At 47.4% G+C, this 19606-nt stretch overlaps 1 long non-coding RNA gene across 2 annotated transcripts; it reads right to left on the bottom strand.

The window, feature by feature from the left end:
- Positions 1-8336: 8336 nt before the first annotated feature.
- On the bottom strand, positions 8337-10371 carry LOC125536869. 2 transcript variants are annotated; one of them, XR_007295263.1, is made up of 2 exons: positions 8920-10371; positions 8337-8813 (listed from the first exon to the last, which is right to left on the bottom strand). It is a non-coding gene; the product is annotated as an uncharacterized LOC125536869 (long non-coding RNA). The 2 variants fall into 2 exon arrangements; XR_007295264.1 differs by having other exon boundaries at positions 8337-8810.
- Between the last annotated feature and the right edge of the window lie 9235 nt (positions 10372-19606).

The following is a 19606-nucleotide window of genomic DNA, read 5'->3' as shown; positions in this document are numbered from 1 at the left end:
GCAGAACACTAACACCGGCTCCAAGATCACATAAAGTAATTTTAACATAGTTTCTTTTAATGGAGCATGGCATAGTTGGTACTCCTGGATCTCCAACTTTCTTTGGTATTCCACCCTTAAAAGTATAATCAGCAAGCATGGTGGAAATTTCAGCTTCCGGTATCTTTCTCTTATTTGTAACAATATCTTTCATATATTTGGCATAAGGGTTCATTTTAAGCATATCAGTCAAACGCATACGCAAAAAGATAGGTCTAATCATTTCAGCAAAGCACTCAAAATCCTCATCATCCTTTTCTTGGATGGTTTAGGAGGAAAGGGCATGGGTTTCTGAACCCATGGTTCTCTTTCTTTACCGTGCTTCCTAGCAACAAAGTCTCTCTTATCATAACGTTGACTCTTTGATTGTGGGTTATCAAGATTAACAACAGGTTCAATTTCTACATTATTATTATTGCTAGGTTGAGCATCAACATGAACATCATCATTAACATTATCACTAGGTTCATGTTCATTAAATTGTGTTTCAACATCAAAGATAGAAATATCATTGGGATTCTCAGGTGTGTCAATAACAGGTTCACTAGAAGCATGCACAGTCCTATCATTTTTCTTTTTGTTCCTCTTGGAAGGACTAGGCATATCAACATTAGTTCTCTGAAAATCTTTCTCAATTATCTTAGGGTGGCCCTCAGGATACAAAGGTTCCTGAGCCACTTTACCTCCTCTAGTTGCAACTCTAACAGAAAAGTCATTATTCTTACTGTTCAATTCATTGAGCAAATCATTCTGAGCTTTAAGTACTTGTTCTACTTGAGTGGTAACCATAGAAGCATGTTTACTAATAATTTTAAGTTCACCTTTAACACTAGCCATATAATCACTCAAGTGTTCAATCATATAAGCATTGTGTTTCAGTTGTCTACCAAAATAAGCATTAAAATCTTCTTTCTTAACCATACAGTTATCAAATTCATCCAAACATTGGCTAGCAAACTTAGCAGGAGGGATTTCAGCTTTATCATATCTATAGAGAGAATTTACCTTTACTACCTGTGTCGGGTTATCGAGAACGTGTATTTCTTCAATAGGTGATGAATTAAGACCATGTATTTCTTCAACAGAAGGTAAATTCTTAACATCTTCAGCTTTTATACCTTTTTCTTTCATAGATTTCTTTGCCTCTTGCATATCTTCAGGACTGAGAAATAGAATACCCCTTTTCTTCGGAGTTGGCTTAGGAGTTGGTTCGGGAAGTGTCCAATTATTTTCATTATTCAACATATTATTCAATAGCAATTCAGCTTGATCAACTGTTCTTTCCTTAAAAACACAACCAGCACAACTATCCAGGTAATCTCTGGAAGCATCGGTTAGTCCATTATAAAAGATATCAAGTATTTCATTTTTCTTGAGAGGATGATCAGGCAAAGCATTAAGTAATTGGAGAATCCTCCCCAAGCTTGTGGGAGACTCTCTTCTTCAATTTGCACAAAATTACATATTTCCCTTAAAGCAGCTTGTTTCTTATGAGCGGGGAAATATTTAGCAAAGAAGTAGTAAATCATATCCTCTGGACTACGCACACAACCAGGATCAAGAGAATTAAACCAAATCTTAGCATCACCCTTTAATGAGAACGGAAATAATTTAAGGATATAATAGTAGCGAGTTTTCTCATCATTAGTGAACAGGGTAGCTATATCATTTAATTTAGTAAGATGTGCCACAACAGTTTCAGATTCATAGCCATAGAAAGGATCAGATTCAACCAAAGTAATTAATTCAGGATCAACTAAGAAATCATAATCCTTATCAGTAATAAAGATAGGTGAAGTACCATAAGCAGGATCATATTTCATTCTAGCATTCAAAGACTTTTCTTTAAGCTTAGCTAATAATTTCTTAAGATCACTTCTATCATTGCAGGCAAGAAAGTATATAGCGGTTTCTTCATCCATAACATAACCCTCAGGTACAATAGGCAATTCATATCTAGGGGGAGAATCTTCATCATCACTTTCATCAATATTATTAGTTTCAATAATTTCATTCTCTCTAGCCCTAGCAAGTTGTTCATCAAGAAATTCACCTAGTGGCATAGTAGTATCAAGCATAGAAGTAGTTTCATCATAAGTATCATGCATAGAATAAGTGGCATCATCAATAACATGCGACGTATCGGAATCAATAGCATGTGTAGGTGTCGCAAGTTTACTCAAGACAGAAGGTGAATCAAGTGCAGAGCTAAATGGTAGTTCCTTACCTCCCCTGGTAGTTGAGGGGAAAATCTTGGTTCTTTGATCTTTCAAATACTTCATAATGATAAGAAAATATAAATCCAAAGTGACTCAAAGAATAGAGCTATGCTCCCCGGCAACGGCGCCAGAAAATGTTCTTGATAACCACAAGTATAGGGGATCGCAACAGTTTTCGAGGGTAGAGTATTCAACCCAAATTTATTGATTTGACACAAGGGGAGCCAAAGAATATTCTCAAGTATTAGCAGTTGAGTTGTCAATTCAACCACACCTAGAAACTTAATATCTGCAGCAAAGTATTTAGTAGAAAAGTAATATGATAGTAGTGGTAACGGTGGCAAAAAGTAACGGTAGCAAAAGTAATATTTTTGGGTTCCGTAGTGATTGTAACAGTAGCAGCAGAAAAGTAAATAAGCAAAGAACAATATATGGAAAGCTCGTAGGCATTGGATCGGTGATGGAGAATTATGCCGGATGCGATCGATCATGTAACAGTCATAACTTAGGGTGACACAGAACTAGCTCCAGTTCATCAATGTAATGTAAGCATGTATTCCGAATATAGTCATACGTGCGTATGGAAAAGAACTTGCATGACATCTTTTGTCCTACCCTCCCGTGGAAGCGGGGTCCTATTGGAAACTAGGGGATATTAAGGCCTCCTTTTAATAGAGTACCTGACCAAAGCATTAACACATAGTGAATACATGAACTCCTCAAACTACGGTCATCACTGGTAAGTATCCTGATTATTGTCACTTCGAGGTTAACGGATCATAACACATAATAGGTGACTATAGACTTGCAAGATAGGATCGGGAACTCTCATATATTGATGAAAACATAATAGGTTCAGATCTGAAATCATGGCACTCAGGCCCTAGTGACAAGCATTACGCATAGCAAAGTCATAGCAACATCAATGTCAGAACATAGTGGATACTAGGGATCAAACCCTAACAAAACTAACTCGATTATATGATAAATCTCATCCAACCCATCACCGTCCAGCAAGCCTACAATGGAATTACTCACGCACAACGGTGATCATCATGAAATTGGTGATAGGGGAAGGTTGATGATGATGATGGTGACGGATTCCCCTCTCCGGAGCCCCGAACGGACTCCAGATCAGCCCTCCTGAGAGAGTTTAGGGCTTGGTGGTGGCTCCGTATCGTAAAACATGATGAATCCTTCTCTCTGAACTTTTTTCTCCCCGAACACGGATGTATGGAGTTGGAGTTGAGGTTGGTGGAGCATCGGGGGGGGCACGAGGCAGGGGCGCGCCCAGGGGGTAGGGCGCGCCCCCACCCTCGTGGACAGGGTGTGGGACACCTGACGTGGATCTTTCTTCCAGTATTTTTTATATATTCCAAAAATAATCTCCGTTGATTTTAGGTCATTTCGAGAACTTTTATTTCTGCACAAAAATAACACCATGGCAATTTTGCTAAAAACAACGTCAGTCCGGGTTAGTTCCATTCAAATCATGCAAGTTAGAGTCCAAAACAAGGGCAAAAGTGTTTGGAAAAGTAGATACGGCGGAGACATATCAGCAAGAAAGTTGTATGTGCACCCACTTAGTGTCAATAGTGTGCTTTCATACACTTATAACTCTAGTGCATTTGTTGCATGGCAATCCCTACTCCTCACATCAATATTGATTGAAAGGTGTCGAGGTACACAAACAGGGGTGTAGGTTTCCCCTGACTTGTGCACGGACAGCAGACCTCCGGTCTAGCAACACTCGACATCCAAGACAATACCAAGCTGGAGAATAGCTCTTTGAGAAACCAAAGGGCGGATCAAGAAGACCAAGTCAAGCCGAATGAACAAGATATCACTAAGGAAAAACCTTCCTTGCCGGGCAGGCGAGCCCAGTGAGGTCGAGGTTGCCCTGAAGACAAATCTCAAGACTTCCCCAGCAAGCTTGACGGGGACGCCGAGGGAGGATTACCCCGCCAAGGCTCCACCGCTCCACCTCACAGCAACGCAAGTCATCTATCGGTGCAGTGTCAGGCCCCCAAGTGATTAAGTGGCTATTATTTGGCACGTGGCAGCAATTTCCAAAGGAAATCACCTCTAAATAACACTCGTCCACGGATGTGTCATGTAGGCAGGCGAGAAGGTGGCTGAATGGCACGGCAAGGCTTGCCGGGCTACGCCACGATGTGACACTAAGTGGTGCATTTAATGCACCTTGTCCTGTCTGCAGAGTTTGGTATGATAGCATTGTTTTCTATCTAATCAATACATAATGACTGATTTTCCATTGTGGTGACCCCTTGACTTATAAAAGGAGGGTCGTGGAAACCTTAGAAAGGATTCGGACCCCTGTACACTCATACGCGCATAGGTTCTCTCATCCCGAGGCAACCTTGATGGGCTAGAGCGATGCATATCCACCACGATCCTCTCATCAATCCACCAAAGCAGGAGTAGAGTTTTACGCCTCGCGGCGGCCCGAACCTGGGTAAAAACTGCCTATGTGATCACTGTTGTGCTACTTTGTGCCCTCTACTCTTTGTGCAATGTACTCTTCCCCCCTACCAAACCACAAGGGGTGATGGCCCCGTAGATGGTCGTGTTATTCCACGACATCTTTGGCGCGCCAGGTAGGGAGTGTTGGCGCATGCGCGAACCCGAGAGTGTAAGCAGCGCGGCATCTTCATCATTATTTTCTCCATCAACGGCTTCATCATCCATGGCGCCCAAGAAAAGGCAAGGAATGGTGGGACAGGAGGGAAGCGATATCGCTCCCCGGCCCACCCTGTCCAATCTCCATCGCCTCTCTCCATTGCGGCTGCAGCGGCGGCGGGAACTAGGAATGATGGCGGCACGATAGCCCTAAACGGTTCAGGCAGCATGGTTGCCATGCGGGCACCGTTCGGGAAAAGGGGCAAGGTGTAAGGGTACAAGGGTTCTTTCTCTGCCACTTTCACTTATCAACAATCAAGCTACACTGGGTTTAGCATCGTCAATATTGATGAGTCTACGTGATACTCGGTCCAGCATTTACCTGCCAAGGGAAATCCTGAGTAGAGCACCGGTGCGAATCTGTTGATTGACAACCCGACAAGGTCGTACGCGTTGGCGTGACCTTTGTGCCAGCTGTCGTCAGATTGTTAAAAAGTGTAAAGAGGAGGAGAGAGAAACCGTTCGTACCTTGCATCACGTCCTCTCGCTCACAAGATATATATATATATATATATATATATATATATATATATACCTACTATTAAAGGGAATAGGTATTCTTAGTTTGGTTTAGTCCTTACTATTAAACGGAATATGTATTCTTGGTTTGGTTTAGTCCTTTACGTTTGGTTTACACACGTTAAGTGATCTGGGCCAGTTACTTGTATGTTGATGGGCCTTTTATGGGCTTTCATAGAGAGACCGCGAAAAATAATTGGGTCAAAATAAATCAACACTGTGGGAATTGAACACAAGACCTCCTGTCTATCTCTTAGATGTAACAACCAAAGACTTATGCATCTTTCATATTTACTAATCCCAACTCACTCTAAATATATGAGTGGCAGTCATCATGTTTATTTATTTATTTTTTGCGAGAAAAGGAGTTCATATTAAAATGGCCAAATTACTGAAAGGTCCACACAGAAAAGGAAATTACAACCAAGCCCCTCTGCAACCCGACTACGCCGGCACCGTGGACGAGCCGGTGACGCACCGTTCGCCGCTCCTCGCTGACGCCTTGGATCAAAGCAGCCCCCGGGCGAAACGGGAAGTCTCCGATCAACGGTCCCTGAGGACCTACACCCATGGCCGTCATCGTCGTTGCACCGCTCAACATCGCCTTCCTTCTCCAGATCTTCAACCGCCGGAATTGCCACCCCTCGATCTCCGGCACGGGGGAACCATGCACGGCCTCTCCACCGAGTAGCGAGCATGAAGAAAGGAGCTGGTCCACCGTGGAGCTCCACCGGAACTTCGCCGTCGAAGGGGAGACCAACACGTGCAAAAAGCCGATCCACATGCACCGCCGCCTCCACGATGCCACCAGCTGGCTTCCTAGGCACTCCTACACTATGTACACGCTGCAAATCGGGCCTCTCCCATCCTCCTGCCGCCGGAGCGTCCAGCGGAGGGCGAAGGAGCCGCTGATTCGGCAACGGCGAGGTGGAGAGCCTGGGGTTCGCACAAATCGCCCTTCGTTCCTGTAGATGGGGAAGGGTGAGGTCCAAGGCTCATGTTTAGGGAGAGCTAATTAAGCGAATGAGCTAACAAAGGAAGGATTGTGGGCTTAAATATAATATTTAAACGAATGTGGCTAATTAAAGAAAGGATTATGGGTAAATCGATGGAATAACTATTAGAAAATTGTGGTCTTAATAAATTCTACATGAAGGATTTGAGGTAAAAAGGTAGGAGAATTAAAAGAAAGGATCTATAGGCGTTAATGTGTTGGGGCTACTAAATTAGAAAAGTAAGGATTTGATTCCCGACTAAAATGGGTGATGACTTCATGGTAATTAATGAAAGGATCATACTTGAATGCCATTAAAAAGGATTGTATTTAAATGAAATCAATGGGACATTACGCCCCGCAAAAAAATATGAACACAACTAAATTGCGACGTATTTTTTTATGTTCATTTTATAGAAGGACGATGTTGTGTTCCAACATGTTCTTCATAATGAATCCGATGCTGTGGGACATTATGCTTGTGCAAAACATTAATTTTCCCCGTTGCAACGCACGGGCATATATACAGCCAGTCTATTCTGATAATATTATCAGAATAACTATTCTGATAACACTTCCGCACTGCACGCTCAATACAAGTGCACGTCATTGTTTGAACCGAATGTGCTGCAGTACTGAGACGAGTGAACTTCCCATGGCAAAAAACTGCACGCACTGTTTTTTCTGGTCCTATTTTCGCTCTAGCTTTTTAACCGTTTGTCGGAACGAGGCGTGTAATATATCGTTGAAAAGCTATGGATTAGGAGCAACTTCGCCATGTTGAACACTTTTCAAGATTCCTCACGGTTTAAGAGCAGTTTTGGAAATGGTGCGGCGGATGACGAGTGGCAGCGAGCGTTTTTTCGTATTTTTTCTAAACCGCTTGTCGGAATGAAGCAAATGATACACCTTTGGATAGATATCATCGAGGCGCATCTTTTTCATATCTATTTCTTTCTCCAATTCGTTACGGTTTAAGAGCAGTTTCAAATTTACTAAATCGCGGAATTCGGTTTTTCAAATTTTTTCAAATTTTCGGTACTGTTTTCGCTCTAGTTTTTTAACCGTTTGTCGAAATGAGATGTGTAATATGTCGTTGGAAAGCTATCGACAAGGCGCAACTTTCACATGTAGAAATGATTTTGAGATTCCTTACAGTTTTAAGTTAATTCTGAAAATCGTGTGGCAGACGACAAGTGGCAGCAGCCGTTTTTCGGGAAATTTTTACAAACCGGTCGTCGAAATGATTCAAATGATATGCCGTTGGAAAGATATCGACGAGACGCGACTTTTTCATGTAGAACACTCTCTAATTCCTTACGGTTTAAGAGCAGTTTTAAATTTACCGAAATGCGGACACTCTGTTTTTCGCGACACCCAAATCGACGTGGGTACTTCATCCGACTGAAAACCGCACTGCATCAAACAAAAAACCGCACTGCATCAGACGTGTTAGAGAACTGCATGGTTTATTTTATTTAAACGTAATTTTTTCAAGGACGAGAAAGTAGAGTGCACTTCACATCGGGTGTAAATGAACCACAACGCTCTTATTCAGACAGGCAAGTGAACTTCATAAATTCTTTTGTCGGACGTAAACTTTCTCGCACGAGTTATTTGTGTGTTTTTGTTGTCTTTTTTACAACAATTTTTATTAACAAGAGTGGACCGCAGAGACGAGGGGAAGTGAACCGCGACATATATCAAAGTGAACATCATTGATATCTTGTTGTTTCACTAAAAAATCGCACTTTCATGTTGGGAGCAAGTGAACAGCATCACTCTCAAAAGTGAACCCCATCCGAGGACCAATAGCACTTCAGCTGTCGATGTAGTCAACTAAATTTTGAGACACACGAAACAAATTACACTTCATACAAAGGTGTAATGAGCTGCTACATAAATGGTGCGTACTACATCTAATAAGAAGCAGAGTGAGCTACATCTAACAAGAAGTGAGCTTCTTTTGAGATGTTTTTGGTTTCTTCTTTACCAAGTGAACAACATCTAAAAAGAAGTAAACATATACACACAACCATGCAAATCACATAACACAACCTAAAACAAAAAAAAGTGCATCTGAACCGCAAGATAGTAATAATGAACTAGATGCTCACATCACTCAAACTGAACCACACGTACAAACTGATTTATAGTACACAAACCGTTGGCTCTTCAAACAAACGGAACTATGCACACAATACTAAACATTTGCCTAGCGACCTCGCCATTGAGAGAGTTTGGTCTGGTGGTGAGGCGCTCGTTGGAGGCCTCGCCAGAGCGGAAAGAATGGATCCCACACCACTCTCCTCCTTGGCTTTGTGGCAATTCAGTTTTAACTGCTGGAGCACAGGATGAAATTCAGTTAAACGCACAAACTCGACAATACATATACAAAAGTAGAGTTTGAGCTTATAAGATAAGTTTTGGGTTGTGGGAATTGCTCACCAAGTGGACGAAGCAGAGGCCGGGCAGGCTCCTACCAGAGGAGAGCGCAATGGAATTGCAAGACTTGTTTGGCACACACACCAAACTGCTATGGCAGTGAACCTGGAATGGCAGACAACAGCGTGTTCATGGAAAATTCAGTACCTTGCAGCGCCATGGAGGAGAAAGCACACATGAATTGCAACCAAACTGCACAGCCATCGTACTACAGAGACGCATATATTCGACTAAAAAAAACTGAAAACAAAATGAACACCTAAAAACATATGTGTTCTGCACTGCATGCCCTCAAAACAAAATACTTCAGTTTTTGCATTTGGAGGCCCTAAGCGTTGCAGCCATCCACGGCTTTTTCGTTGATGCCGCCATCCCCCTGGTGAATTTCTCTGCAAGTACAAACATCACCGAACTGCATGCAAATAATGGGCAGAGATGGTGGGAGGCAGAGGATGGGACGGAGTTTGCTCTCGCCGGTGTGAGGGGTCTGCGCGCCGTGTTGATGAACTGCACGTGCGCTGGTGTGCACTGCACGGAGGAGGTGACCTCCTGCCGCCATCTCGCCGGTAGAAGCCCGACGGAGCAACCCCTCGACGGGATCTGGTGGCGTGGGGCCGCAGCAGCCAGTCGGCGCGGGATTCGGTGGCTGATGGATCCATAGGAAGAGGAGTTTGCTCGAGAGGGAGGCAGAGGAGAAGTGGGCGCGGAGGCAACCGACCGGATCTGGCTACGGTGCAATGGGGGTGGCGGCCCATCCGCTCGCCGGCGCTGGATTCGGCCGAGGGAGCCTGAGGCTGCGCCGGCGGCCGAGGGCAGCCGAATCTGGTGGCTGAGGCCGCGCCGGTGGCCGTGGGCGACCGAATTCCGCCATGACCGGCTGGATGGCGCGGGAGAAAGAGGAGGGCGATGACCGGCGTAGAGAGGTGGTGCTTGTGGGACGCTGTCGGAGGTGGTTGTGGGCGGCGCCACCGGAGAAGGTGAGGAGGGTAGGGGAGCACCGCGCCGGAGAAGGTGGGGAGGGAGGGGGGGGGGGGGGGGGGGGGAGGTGGGGCACGAGGAGGTGGCTGGCAGGGAGTTGATGGAGATCGTGGGGAGAGTGACACTGCTGGAAGTTTTTTTTGTTGGCCCGTGCAGTTCGCTCTGTTTCTTTCCGGGGTTAGTTTGTAGCTACGGGTCAGGACGAAACTGTTATCAGAATAAGATTTTTAAAAGGTGTTATCATAATAGATCCATCCTATATATATAGAAAATGGGTCTATTCTAATAACACCTCTTAAGACCTTATTCTAATAACACTTTCGCCGTATTCTGATAACACCCACCCACTTCTCCCACGACCGAAGAAAAACTATCCACCGCCCACCTTCTGAGCTACCACGACTCCAAATCAGTCTCCACCTTCTTCTTCCACCGAGACGCCATGGCCAACCTCCCCGGCGGCGCTCCCAACGCCAAGCACCACCTCCCATCGCGACGTCCCCTCCGCGCACCACGGCGTCCCCTCCTGTGGTGCTCCCCCCGTCCATCCTGCGCGCCGACGAAGCCATCCACGGCCTCCCCGCGATGAGCCAATGCCAGATCCGGTCAGTCGCGGGCTCCCACGACGGGCCGTTGATGGATCCAACCATCCACGGCCTTCGGCGATGCGCTCTCTCCGGATCTGCCCCGCGCTCCTCCCCCGGTCCCCTCCCACCTCACGCCCCAACCCCTCCACCTTCTACACCGATTCGCCGCCGGTGGCCCGAGCCGCCATAGCCTCCACACCGCACTTCTCTTGGAGCTCGCAGTGACTCTCCGCACGAGCTTCTCCCCCCGCAGCACCTTCTTCCAAATGGATCGGGGCGGCCCCCTCTGTCAGGCGCCATGGATGGCCACGCAGCCAACACAGACGCGGCCTCGATCTGGGGTACCTCCACCGCGGCCTCCAGCATCGCAGTGTCCCGACGAAGCAGCTCCGACCGGGGTGGATTTGGCACTGCAGTCCACATCGCACAGAGGCGTGCCCCACTTCCTCCTCCCCACGCAGTCCACTGTCAAAGCCAAAAGGGACATGCCGTCCTGGGGGCATCAGGGGCAGCTGGATTCAAAGATTGGCGGGGGTTCGGTTATCTCGACGGTCAATGACGAGGGATCCGAGGCAGCCACCATGTCGCCAGCCCCGTGCAGCTCGGTTGGCAGGCGCGTGCAGCTCGGTTTCCACCCCCGTGCAGCTTGGTTGCCACGACCGGCCTCCAAAGCCTCCTCCCCATCCCCAACACTGGACGCCGCCGCCCTGCCATCCCTTCACCGCGATGCACTCGAGATACGCCGCCCCAAGGGTCGTCTCTCCTTCCACCGGCGACGGTCACGGAAGTGCACTTAGCCCTCTCTCTTCCACTGGAGTTTTGCTATGCGTTGTTCTTCCGGTTGAATTTGCAGTTTTTTTCCAGTTAATTTTTTAAAAGAAAATTTCCTTTTCCTGAGGTGTGCAGTTTACTTGTGCATATTTCTATATAATTTTGCACTTACTCTTGCAGTGCACTCGATGCGGTCCGCTCTGACCGTTCCCGAAGTTTAGATGGGAGCTTGATGAGGTTCACATTCAAATGCACTACTCGACAGCGGTTCAGCAGCTCGGCCCATGCAACTCGGTTTGCACAGGCGTGCGGTTTGGTGTATCGCCCCATGCAGCTCGGGTGTGGTGGCATGTAGTTTGTGCATGTTTTTGTTACTTCAAGTTGTCATCGTGTGGTTTGATGTGTAAAGGCGTTGACCATGTAGTACTCAGATGAACGTATGTCTCATGCAGTTTGGCAAAACGTGTGAGTGCAGCTCGACATGTATTTTCTGTGGGGGTTGCATTTTTCTTTTGAATTTGTTGTGCCATGCGATGTGTGACTGCTAGATGTACTTATTTTCGAAGTACTATTGTTTTTGTCTAGAGGTTCGTTTCATTGTTCTCAAGCGGTTCGTTTGAATGAAAGAAAGAAATTAGTTAGAAAAAGAAACTAATGCAGTACACTTGCGTCTACTCTGGAGTTCGGACGCGTTATCACAAAAAAAGACAAAAAAAATAGAAAATGCAGTGCACTTGGCTCGTCACTACAGTCCCAAACATGTTAATGAAAAACGATGTCCCAAAAACGTGTTACATGAAAACGTCAACAGTAACTCATGCGGTTCATTTTTGAAAGTGTTGCGGTTCATTTTTGTATTGATGCGGTCCACTTCCTCGTCTTGGAAATTTTATGTCCGACAAAAAAACCATGAAGTTCACTTGCCTGTCTGCTACAGTGCGGTTAGCAGTGCGTTCTTCCGTCTGATAAAGTTCACTCGTCGATTTGGGTGTTGCAAAAAATAGAGTACCCATATTTCGGTAATTTCAAAACTGCTTTTAAACCATGAAGAATTGGTGAGTGTTCTACATGAAAAAGTTGCGCCTCGTCGATATCTTTCCAACGGGGTATGATTTGAATCATTCCGACCAGTGATTTGTAAATATTTCACAAAAAACGGCCGCTGCCACTCGTCGTGCGCCGCACGATTTTGAAAATTAACTTAAAACCATAAGGAATCTCAAAAACATTTCAACATATGAAAGTTGCGCCTCGTCCATAGATTTTAAACTGTATATTACATGCCTTGTTTCGACAAACGGTTAAAAAACTGGAGCAAAAACAGTACCGAAAATTTGAAAAAAATTGAAAAACAGAATTCCATGATTTACTAAATTTGAAACTGCTCTTAAACCGTAACGAATTAGAGAAAACAATAGTTATGAAAAAGATGCGCCTCAACGGTATCTATCCAACTGCGTATCATTTGCCTCATTCCGACGAGCAGTTTAGAAAAAAATGCGAAAAAAGCTCGCTGCCACTCTTTATGGGCCGCACCGTTTTTGAAACTGCTCTTAAACCACGGGGAATCTCGAAAAGTGTTCAACATGGTGAAGTTGCGCCTAATCCGTAGCTTTCCAACGGTATATTACACGCCTCATTCCGATAAATGGTTAAAAAATTAGAGCGAAAACAGTATCAAAAATACACTAGGCGCAGTTTTTTCCGACGCGAAGTTCACTAGTCTCTATAATGTAGTGCTCTTGCTAAAGAAAGTGCAGTGCCCTTGCATTGAGCATGCAGTGCAGAAGTGTTATCAATATATGATTCCGTCCGGCACCTGCCGGGAGATGGAAAGCAACACGCGCGGCACCATCATTCCCAAAGCATGCGAACGCGACAAGCGGCTACAGCTGGAGGAGTGGAAGGAAGCAAGGATGAAAGCTAAGTCCACGCGATCGTTGCTCCATTATAGATCTAGAATTTGCATTTGCTTATCCCTCAGATACCAAGGGGTTTCGTATGAAGAAATCTTTTCGTGTGGTGGCACCTTGATGGATCGTCTGCGCCCCCGCTCTGTTCCGAGCCTGCTCACGGAGTGGATGGCTGCATCAAAGACTCCTATGGGAAAACCTTGCCGGGACATGTCCTCGCTAGCCAATGCTAAGGACCCGCTCCTCACAGCAATCGCGGCAGCATGTTACTAGCGGGCAACCAAAATACATAACAAGAAACTAACGATACGAACATTCATGGATAAAACGCAAGGGGGATAGCATGCGTTCGAGATTAAACAAACATCAGTTCAGCACAAATAAAAGAAGTACAGTGTCCAAACACAGGACATGCATAATGTTTTGTTACCGGGCATCACAGCGACACGAATGGTTCAAGGGCATGCCTGGCGACCTCGTGGAGCCCTGGGGATGGCAAGGACCTTGTCGGCGTAGGGGGAAGCCTTCCTCGACAGTAAATGTTTGCGTCCACCGGTAGCCTCCTGAAGCCATTGGCAAGGTCGAGGTCTGGGTGGCGGTAGGCGATGTTGCTTAGGACCATGAAGAGGGAGTTGCGGGCAAGCTTCCGGGATTCCCTTGCGAAGCGATCAGCCCTTCCTTCTTCATGTGTCTTCAGCTTCTCGATCAGCTCGTTGAAGAAGATCCCTAGCTTGACGCCTGGGACCTCATGTTCACCAACCGAGAAGATCGGCCCCTCCATCTCCATTGTTGCAACCTGGGCAGTGAGGCGCTCGGCAATGTCGACAAAGCTCTTGGTCCAAAGGTTGACCTGCTCAGATTGATTCGCCTATTTGTCCTCCGCGTCCTTCCAGTGGATCCTCACATTCCGCAGGTCCTTCATCAGCTGCTTCTCGTGAACCACGCTGGACTCGATCGAGCTCTCCAGGGTGCCAATCCTGGCCTTCAAGTCAGCTATGGAGCCGCTGGTAGTTTCAAGGTCTTGGCTCTTGGAGGAGAGCTGCGATTGCACCTCCTTCAAAAGGATCTCTGCTTTCTGCGCCTCCTCCTTGAGAGCCACGGCCTCCTTGGCGCTCCCGAAAAGCTCCTCTGTCAGCTTGGCCACCTGCTGATCAAGATCAGTTTTGGCAGTGGATGCAGCGGCAAGTGGTCGGACACCTTCTTCAGCTGCGCGGCAGATTCATTGGAGAGCGTGTCAAGGGCCGCCTTGTGCTTATCCTCCAACTCCTTCGTGTGTTGCCAGACGAGGCCCTCCAGTTATTCATCCTTAACGCTCCAAGAACGCTGCACGCTCTACCAGGCGGGCCTCCCGGGCAATGACATCCACCTTGGCCATGGAAATAGTCACCTGATGCCGCAAAAGGACTTGTAACTTCTTGCCGTGCCACTCGCACAGCTCGTTCCCCTTGTCCCTCAGCTTCTGGTCTACACTATTGGCAGAGTTGTGCTACCCTTTGAGTTCCTGCCATTTCTGGCCATACCGGTCCTGCATTTCTTTGATGCCTACCGCCACAGATTCCAGAAAGGACAGATCCAAGACAACGTCAACAAAATCATCGAATTCTCTAACTTTCTGGGATAGTGGCGCCATGATGCGCTGGATCTCCTCATCCAGCTCTGCTCTCATTGATGCCAAAGAACCAGGAGCTCCGAGACCAGGTTGGGATAGCACCAGTGCCAGGTGAATTGAGGTTGGCCGCGGGACCCTAGTCGAGGTGCCAAATGATGGAGGAGGGCTCATGGTTTGTAGGGGGATTTTCTCTTCAATCGGCCCCCTGATCTTGGCGCACTGCCACTCCCGGCAGCGTGTTCCTGCCCCTCCGAGGCAACAATCTTGACGGCCTCCTCCGCAGCATCTTTCCCTATGTCGGTTACTGAGGGAGTCATGGATTAAGGGGTCCTCGGGTGTCCGGCTATGTAACATGGGCCGGACTGATGGGCTATGAAGATACAAGACATAAGACTTCCTCCCGTGTCCGGATGGGACTCTCCTTTGCGTGGATGGCAAGCTTGGCGTTCGGATATGTAGATTCATTCCTTTGTAAGCCGACTCTGTACAACCCTAGCCCCTCCGGTGTCTATATAAACCGAAGGGTTTATTCCGTAGAGGCAATCACAATCATACAGGCTAGACTTCTAGGGTTTAGCCACAACGATCTCGTGGTAGATCAACTCTTGTAATGCTCATACTCATCAATATCAATCAAGTAGGACGTAAGGTATTAGCTCCATTAAGAGGGCCCGAACCTGGGTAAAACATCGTGTCCCCTGCCTCCTGTTATCATCGACCTTAGACGCATAGTTCGGGACCCCCTACCTGAGATCCACCGGTTGTCACACCGACATTGGTGCTTTCATTGAGAGTTTCGCTGCTTTGTCGCTAGAAGGTTCGATGGCTCCATCAATCATCTACAACAATGCTGCCCTATGGGAGGTTTTCCTCCCTTGGTCAGATCTTCGTGTTCGGCGGCTTCACACTCCGGGCCAACTTGCTTGCCCATCTAGAGCAGATCGACAGCTACGCCCCAGGTCACCAGATTAGTTTTGGAAACTTGGATTATGTCGCTGACATCCGAGGAGACTTGATCTTCCAAGGATTCACGACCCCAACCTCCGCTCTGGCCTTAGAGCTGGAGCGCGTCGCCAGGTTTGAAGACGGGATTTCTAAACCCGCCGGACTATCTGTGGCTACTAAGCCCGGTAAGGGAAAGCCGGAGGAAGCACTATCGCTGGCAACCATCACAAAGCTGGACTCTTCCTCGGACACTGGCTCCGAACTCTCGGAGTCAGCATCGTGTGAGCTCGGCCAAGGAATCCCCTTCCTGCTGTACTCCACGGATTCTCTTCTCCCTGGCCAAACCTCGCCTTTAAGCGAGGCTCTGGACTTGATGCGATCCCTCGTCATTACGAGGGAGCAACGTCCAAACTACGCCTAGCCCAGACTAGGGGCTGAGAACGGGGAATTTTACGTCCCACCCACCACCCACTTCATCGCCACTGTCGAGGACTTAACTGACATGCTCGATTAAAGTTACAAAGACATCGACGATATGGATGACGATGCCGGAGAAGAGCAGGCCCAAAACCCGTTGTTTACCGTACGCTGGACGGCCACCTCTTTGTATGACGTGTACGTGGTGGATACACCCAAGGAGGGTGACGACGATAATGAGAAAAAATCTAGTAGAGGATAAACCTCCCGAGATACAACCAAAACGCCGATGGCGCCGCTCTAAATCACGCCGCAGCAAAGATAGCAATACCGGCACGAGAGACAACAATACTCTAGACAATGCCGAATACCAAGAAAACCCCGTCGAGCAAAACTCTGAACAAGACGATCGAGAGGATGGGCAAGTTAGCCCTGATGAACAGGCCGCAAACGAAGACTCGGAGGATAGTAATTACCCTCCACTCTCTGAGGATGAGGTGAGCCTCGGCGATGAAGACTTTATCGTGCATGAGGAACCTCTCGAGCAGGAGCGCTTTAAGCAACGGTTAATAGCCACTGCAAGGAGTCTGAACAAGAAACAACAGCAACTTCAAGCTGATCAAGATCTACTCAACAACATATGGACTAATGTCCTGGCAGCCGAGGAATACGGCCTCGAGCGCCCAATCAAAAGTTACCCGAAGCGTAAACTGCTACCCCAATTTGACGACGAGGCCCTCGAGCCCGCGCCATCAGCGCGTAATGCAGTTGACCGACCACCTCATGGCCGGGACAAAACGGCAACTAAAGCCAAACACCAGCCCATACTACCTCGTCGTAAAGGTAGAGACATAACAGCTCGGGGACACACATATGACCTGCAGCAGGACCTGAAGAATAGAGCAGGTCCGGCCAGGTAGATCTATGGATCGCGAGGGCGTGCCCCAACGCGCGACGACGGCTATCAAGCCAAACACGACAAACATAATCACGCCCGGCCGAAAGCCGCAGATGGACTCCATCCAAACTACGTCGCGACCTGGCCCGATATAGAGGCACCGCACACCCCCTCTGCTTCACTGATGAAGTAATGGAACATGAATTCCCAGAAGGGTTTAAACCCGTAAATATCGAATCATATGATGGAACAACAGATCCCGAAGTATGGATTGAGGACTTTCTTCTCCATATCCATATGGCCCGCGGTGATGATCTTCATGCCGTCAAATTCCTCCTGCTAAAACTCAAGGGACCAGCTCGGCACTGGTTGAACAGCTTGCCTGAAAACTCCATTGGCAGCTGGGAGGACTTGGAAGACGCCTTCCGCGACAACTTCCAAGGCACATACGTCCGACCCCCGGACGCCGACAACTTAAGTCACATAGTTCAATAGCCCGGAGAGTCAGCCAGGAAATTCTGGACAAGGTTCTTAACTAAAAAGAACTAGATTGTCGACTGCCCGGATGCCGAAGCCCTAGCAGCCTTTAAGCACAGCATCCGCGACGAATGGCTCGCCCGACACCTCGGCCAAGAAAAGCCGAAGTCCATGGCGGCCCTCACAGCACTTATGACCCGCTTTGGTGCAGGAGAAGATAGTTGGCTAGCTCGTAGAAATCATAATGCAAGCGAACCTGGCACCTCCAAAGCCAAAAATAGCAACGGCAAGCCCCGATGCAACAGGCATAAGCGTCGAAACAATGTTGACAATACTGATGACACGGTGGTCAACGCTGGATTCAGTGGCTCCAAGTCTGGTCAGCAGAAGAAGCCATATAAAAGGAACAGTTCGGGCTCTTCCAGCCTAGACCACATACTCAATCGTCCATGTCAGATCTACGGCACCCCTGATAAACCAGCCAATCATACCCACCGGAGTTGTTGGGTCTTCAAACAGGCAGGCAAATTAAATTCCAAAGACAAGGAGAAGGGGTCGCAAAGCGAGAATGACGACGAGGAGCCCCGTCCGCCGAACACGGGGGGACAGAAGAAGTTTCCCCCCAGGTTAAAATGGTGAACATGATATACGTTACCCATATCCCCAAGAGGGAGTGCAAACGTGCGCTCAGGGACATCTATGTGATAGAGCCGGTCGTCCCAAAATTCAACCCATGGTCGTCCTGCCCGATCACTTTCGATCGCAGGGACCATCGGACCAGTATCCGTCATGGTGGTTCAGCCGCACTGGTTCTTGACCCAATTATTGATGGATTCCACCTCACGCGAGTCCTCATGGACGGCAGCAGTAGCCTCAACCTGCTCTATCAGGATACAGTCCGCAAAATGGGCATCGATCCATCTAGGATCAAGCCCACAAAAACTACCTTTAAGGGAGTGATACCAGGTATAGAGGCCCGCTGCACGGGTTCAATCACATTGGAAGTTGTCTTCGGATCCCCGAACCACTTCCGAAGCGAAGAATTGATCTTCGACATCGTCCCCTTCCGCAGTGGCTATCACGCACTGCTTGGACGAACTACATTTGCTCGATTCAATGCGGTACCACACTATGCTTATCTCAAATTTAAGATGCCCGGACCATGCGGTGTCATAACAGTCAATGGAAACACGAAGCACTCCCTTTCTACTAAGGAGCACACCACGGCCCTAGCAGCAGAAGTACAGAGCGGCCTTATCAAGCAAAACCTTAATTCGGCAGCCAAGCTCCCGGACACTGTCAAACGAGTCCGGACCACTCTGCAACAGGATAGTCCGGCCCGTCAGAAGCTCGACTAGCAATTCGGCCTCCATCTCAGTCCCGACCAAATGGCGGCGTACGTACCGCGCATACATAACTACGCACTCAAATACCATGGGCATAGACGGAGGCGTAACTTGATTGTGGTCCATCATACGGCTCCCACACATACTTTTCCTTTTTATTTTTACTTTTTTTAGTCTTTTCTTTCACAGGCCCCTCCCGACGGCCTGATCATCGGTCCTTTCGAAGGATAGATATACCAAGGCGGCAAGTAGTATAGACGTGTGGGGGAATCTCTAGATGTTCTTCTTGACGATCATTCTACCTGTTTTCAGGACCCGCATGCAGCTCCCCCTTGGTCTTGGCATGTTAAATAGCCATGTTGATTATCGCACTATTTGTACAAATACGCTTTGACGTATCAATCAAATTATAATGGACACAGTTTGCGGCCCAACTTACGTGGCACTAGCTTACTACTTCGTTTTATTATTCTTATCGATTGCACTCGTACACTTTAGTACGCTTTGATTCACCAGGGGCTTCATTGTGCTCCATACTACGACAACAAAGTCCGAACACTTTTTACAGTACATTCGGCACCCTGAATTTTAGCATTCATCGGCTCTGAATCATATCTTTGGTCAATAGTTGGGTTGCCCGGCTCCTGTGCTTGCTACCTTACTGTGACACCCCAATAGTTAAGCTACAGTAAACCCCTGCTAATGATGTCAGGTCATCATAATTAAAATTTTGCTAACCTCACTTGTTT

This window comes from Triticum urartu, chromosome 2 (assembly GCF_003073215.2).
Source record: "Triticum urartu cultivar G1812 chromosome 2, Tu2.1, whole genome shotgun sequence".
NCBI lineage: Eukaryota > Viridiplantae > Streptophyta > Magnoliopsida > Poales > Poaceae > Triticum > Triticum urartu.
The sequence above is the reverse complement of the archived record's forward strand: the minus strand, read 5'-3'. Positions and strand labels throughout refer to the sequence as shown.